General features: G+C 33.7%; 1 pseudogene; it reads right to left on the reverse strand.

The window, feature by feature from the left end:
• Positions 1–384: 384 nt before the first annotated feature.
• On the reverse strand, positions 385–2,680 carry LOC125778494 (piggyBac transposable element-derived protein 3-like; annotated as a pseudogene).
• Positions 2,681–6,000: the final 3,320 nt, after the last annotated feature.

The following is a 6,000-nucleotide window of genomic DNA, read 5'->3' on the forward strand; positions in this document are numbered from 1 at the left end:
TTCAAAACGAGGATCGAAGGTCCAAAATGTACAGAAAAACACTTATTTTTAATCCGTACTGTGAGAGTTCATGTTGGACTCTGAAAATCTTTATTTAACCCATATTATCCCAAGGTGTGATATTACATAGAAAAATGTTTTTTTTTCTATGTCTATCTAGTGAGTAGGCTCTAAATAACATGAAAATAAGCTTTTATCAAAAATATTTTCTATACTGGCTGAAATTCAGGACCGCACCTTAAATGGGGCGCTGGGAAAATATGCCTTCGGGTTTTGTATGCGAAGTCGGTTATTATTTTGAATGGTTTTTATTAGTAAATAAAGAATAAGTACACAAAAATTATGATAAATCACAATATATAAGATCAATTATAAACGTAAGCTAAAAATCAAAGTTGATATGAGAGAAAAAAAATTACTTTATGGTATGAAAAGCTTGAGAACAATGTTGATGGAGGCCAACTCCACATTTACTGCATTTGAATTTCGTATTCTTGTGACATTCGCGGCATCGAATTTGAGTTTCGTTTCTAATGATATAGTGTTCCTTCCCATCCAGCCTTACCGAATCTGGCAGCTTACTTTTCGTAGTTAACGGTGTCTTGCCTCCAATGCGTTTTGCTATGGATGTAGAAGGTTTGCCAAGTATCAAATAAGTCTGCACAATGTATCTTGTAAAAGACAAGAAATCATGAGCGTCTTTAGCTTGGCCTGCTGGTGAAACTCGGTATAACTGAAAAGCATTATTAGCACAGGCATTTATGGGGAACATTATCATTTGCCAATACCATCTCTTCAGTCTTATTGAAATTCTATATTTTCCAACATTTTGGTCGAGTCGATCGACTCCGCCCATATATTTGTTATATAATAGATAGCAATGCGGTTGATCTACGTCTACTCTTTTATTGCCGCACCATCTCTTCACCTTACCAATCGGATGAACACCGCTTTCCGTTGAGGCAATAGTTACGATGTTGTTGTCGTTGTAGCGCACTAAAGTCATGTTGGATGATAAATCCGTAATTTGGTGGTGCGAACCCGTGATGTCTTTTTCATCTCCTTGATGTCTTTTAGCGGGGCACCTTCTGTTCTATTAGCACGTAATGTACCAGTGATAACATGACCCATCTGACTTACTTCGTCTAGTAAACGTAAAGAAGTGAAAAAATTATCAATATAGAAACTGTAGTGGTTATCACTTGGCAGTTTCGAAATCAAATTTGTCACTACAGAGCCTCCAACGCCTAGATTTGGATTGGTGTTACCAGTTTTAGCTCCTTGGTAAGGTTCTCCATAAATAAGATAACCCAATCGTGTACACAGTGACCAAATCTTATAGCCAAAACGTATTGGTTTACCGTGAATATGTTGTTTTGCGCCATGTTTTCCAAAATAAGGTACCATAGACTCATCGATAGACAAATGTTTGTCTCCGGGATAAAACTTTAGCCATCTCTCATTCATAAGATTCCACAGTGGCCTTACTTTTGCAAACTTATCGTCAGAAGGTAGGCGGTTGTTATCGCATGCATGAAAAAAACGTAAAAGCTCTTCAAAACGATTACGAGTCATGCATGATGCAACTCCTGGATGATGAGTGTCAATACTTTGATCCCAGTATAATCTATAGCGTGAAGCGCTATTGTAGCCTGACAAAAGCAAAATACCGATAAAGTTTTTAATTTCTTCAACAGTGACTCGAAAATTGACATGTCCTTTTGCAATTGCATTTTGTTCCGTGCTAGACCGCAGGAGCTCGAAAACTTCTTCGTCAAAAAACATCTCAAAAAAATCTAATGGATTATCCTTATCTAAAACGAAATCAGGTTGCATCGACTCCCTTTCAGGGTTTGCAGCTATATCTTTTTGTCTCCACTTCCTCGTGACAATAGTCTTAGATTTTTTTGCAGGTGGTTCATTTGACTGAGACGCGGACGGCTGTTGTTCCTGTTCATCCTGATTTATAAATGGAATTCCATCTACGGTTTCCAGGACCCCATCTGCTGATGGTAGCTGGCATCGCACCTCAGCTTCTGCTAGTAGTTGCCGACGCGTAAGATTACCTATTTCTCCCGCTTCTTCGCTTCCGCTGTCTTCATCGCTGAAGTCATTGTTTTCAGGTGGTGTGATAAATATATCTGCAGACAGTATATTATGATCATCTTCTAATGCCGATATAATTTCGTGAACGTTCAACCTGTAAATAACAAAACATATAAAAATACGGTAAAATAGTTCTAAATATAGTTTACTGAAGCTGGGAGTACAAGGGCCCGTAGCAAAAACCACGGTGCCTCCTATTCCCAGCGCACCTCAAATGGGGCGGTACACAAAACTTAGTAAAATGAACACATAAAAGCAAATTTTCGTCAAATTCATGATGTTAACTAATAGACTAGTTAAAACTTAAAAAAAAAAACGAAAACGGTAAAATTAATTATAAGTATAAAAAAAGTTTTTACTTACCCTCTCCTGGAATTCATGATGGCTGAAATTCACAGAGTTTAAATAATTCCTGAGAGATAACCGAAAACAATAATCACTTTCAACAAGTTTTAGGTGATAATGACATACGTCAAGAACCCAAATAAATTATAGCCTCTACCAACACAGAATAAAATTTGCGTAATCTGAAACAAAAAAGAAGTGCACCTTAAATGGAGCGCTGGGATAATATGGGTTAAATTTGTTTCGTCAATACATTTCTTCTAATCTCTTAACTAGATGCATATGTATATGTGTGTATGAATTAAATAAATGAAATAACGCGTGCTATTCGCTCAGTGGTCAATTTTATTTTATTTATTCTTTTTCAAACTACATCTATTTATACTTATGCTAGTACCGACGCGCAGGTCAGTTGTTTTTCAAATCTTATGCGTACCTATTCTACTTCTAACAAAGGAATGGAAATATTAATGGTTTTGGGACCATTTGTATTTACATTCTTATTGTTCTTATTTTTACTGATTACTAGTACTTATAACTATACATAAATATTTATGTTGTCTTAGCTGCACTTAGGTTGTAAACGATGTATCTGTAATATACATATGACCAAATACATGTGTACGTATAACTGTCTATAACTTATGCTTAGTGTACATACACATGTGTAAATATGTATTTTATTTTTATTGCATTCTTCAGATACCTACGCAGTGATATTTTACAGCTATTTAGATTAGTGCATCTAACGCACTTATACACATACGTACATACATACGCTTGATACTTTCTTATCTGTTGCTTGTGTGCATTAATATTTGGAGTACAAACGTGCGCCTATACTCTCTTTGAACCGAAACTACGGACTCCAGCGCGTGATAGCGGCGGACAATCCAAATTCTTGTTTCAGTGTCCCAGTTATCCATTTTTGTTAAATGTAAAAGTCAATCTGCAAAATAAAAAAAAATAACCAGATTCATTAAATAGAAAAAAAGTTATTTAATTTTTTTTGGTAGCGGCTGTCATCAGCCACCCTGTATGAATGTTTTGTATAGTAATATTTAGTGGACTGTATATACTTTTTATTTAATTTATTGCTTACATGTGTATTTTTATGTATTAATGTATTTGTGTCAAAAATATAATGTTCTACACATAATTCAATCTTAATGTAATAAGACTTTCATGTCCATATATTTATGAACAACCTTTCTTGAGCTGAGAATTATTCATTCTAATTTTATTTTGTATTTTCATTAGTTTTGCGAGTTTGCGATACTTGTTTCGTTTTACATTTTTTGGTCCATAAGGAGTTTTTTTGTTGTCCCTGGCAGTATCGCCACTCCCGTGGGTAACTGCGTGGTTTTCTTTATTTCGTTTCTTCTTAAATACAATATTTTTCTAAAGCCTAGATACAAATATTAATCTTACATTCTAAGAAGTACTACTGTGCCCAAAAAATAACGTGACATTGTATTTATTTTGAAAATTCTTTATTTATTCTTCCACATCAATTTCATCCCCTTCAAAGTAATCCCCTCCCGATGCAATGCACTTATGCTAACGGTTTTTCCAATCTTCGAAACACTACAGTTCCTCTGCTAATTTAATTTGGTTCTCCATTTTCCCAAAAATAAAATAACTAATTGTAGATGAATGAAAGAAAATAAAAATTGATCTTACCTTGGTAGAATGTGGATGTGATCTATTGCAGAATACTCACTTCCGTCCTGAAAATTTCGATGTGATGTTTCGGTCTGTTCGACACTTCGTTTTTTTTTTAATAGTATTATAATCTATATATAATATAATATATATATGTAGGATTTTATTTAAAAATGCCGTTTACTTTGTAATTCAATATAATATTTCTTTAACAAATTTAATCTTAAGTAGAGTGATCCGTGGCTGCCGGTGGTCTTGCGTGGTCTGCCTGCTTGTCTGTCTTATATCGTCTTCGTACCTACTGTTTCGTTGTCATTCCAGTCCGTTCGCTGCTGTCACATTTGTTCCTAGCGTTGCATTTCTGTTTTATTCTTATTGTCCGTTTACACAGTCCTACATATATATATATATTTTATTTTTTAAACAGACTCCCGTGTTCTTAAATCGTAGGGGTCACCAAAATGTTAAATGAGACGCGAAGGGTTTTAGTTATAAAATAGTACTCAGCTCTGGTTGCCCAGAGCTCCTTTTGTTATAGAATTTCTTATCCTAATTCATGTAAATTAATTATGTCGTTTGCTTTTGGGCAACTACGGGCAACTGCCTCGTTTTCTTTATTACATTTTCTTAAATACAATATTTTGCTTAAGCCTAGATACAAATATTAATCTTACATTCTAGGAAGTATATCTACAATCCAATTGAGATAGGACATATGTTACAAGTGGAAAGATTCATCTTACAATCTATGAGTTACATTTTTGGACCACCTTAGGCGGACAGTATTAGGAAAGTACCATATGGGTTACATATTTATAACAGAAATACAATATGTTCATGTAATATGAACTGATGGTATTAACTTGTATGCACCACATGCAAAGTGCATACAAATTAATAATTTGTTTTGAGTTTCGTGGGCAACCACGGGCAACTGCCCGTGAGCAACCCCCGTGGGCAACTCCGTGTGGTCAACTGCCTCATTTTCTTTATTATATTTTCTTATATACAATATTTTACTTAAGTCTAGATACAAATATTAATCTTACATTCTAGGAAGTATATCTGCAATCCACTTGAGGTAGGCCATATGTTGTAAATGGAAAGGTTCATCTTACAATCTATGAATTACATCTTGGGACCACTTAAGGCGGATCGTTTCAATAGGGACCATATGGGTCGTAAGTGTCATGTTACATATTTATGACAAATAAAAGATATGTTCATGTAATTTGAACTCGTGGTATTAACTCCCCCGCCTCTAAATTGAAGCGTCCCGATTCAAAGAGATATAGTACATGAACTATAGACTAATTTATCAATTTGAACAGTACCATTTTGAAATCTTAATTTATTTTACAATTTATTTAAATTTGACTCTTAAATATATATTCGATACATTTTATATTATCTTCGACTTCTAATTATTTTTTGATGGAAGTCTTCTTATATGTGACATCATTTAGACAAAAAATTTCTTTTTCTTGTATATTGAAGGTAAAAGATTTAAGATTTGATATTATCTTTATGAATTATTCTGTTTCTTTTCTATTTTAATATTTCGATTTAAACATATTAACGTTTTTAATTTCCTCCATATGGCCCAACCTTATGTATTCATTCATAAATTGTTTATATAGCTCTCTCACAGTTTTATTATTTTTCAGTTTTTTCTCCAGAGAAATAAATCTTCTTTTTGCTTGTAAAGAAGGGTCACCTAAATTTATATTTTCTTTTTTGAATGGAAGAGCTACAGTAAATTTACCATCTATATAAATTTTAAAATTATTATTAAAATGCTACACACTGGTCTGGTTAACACATTTATTTTCAACTGATTCTATTTCCCAAAACTTTTTAAGTTGATTGTCTAGTTTTTCATGG

The sequence above is a fragment of the Bactrocera dorsalis genome, chromosome 4 (genome assembly GCF_023373825.1).
Source record: "Bactrocera dorsalis isolate Fly_Bdor chromosome 4, ASM2337382v1, whole genome shotgun sequence".
Lineage (NCBI taxonomy): Eukaryota > Metazoa > Arthropoda > Insecta > Diptera > Tephritidae > Bactrocera > Bactrocera dorsalis.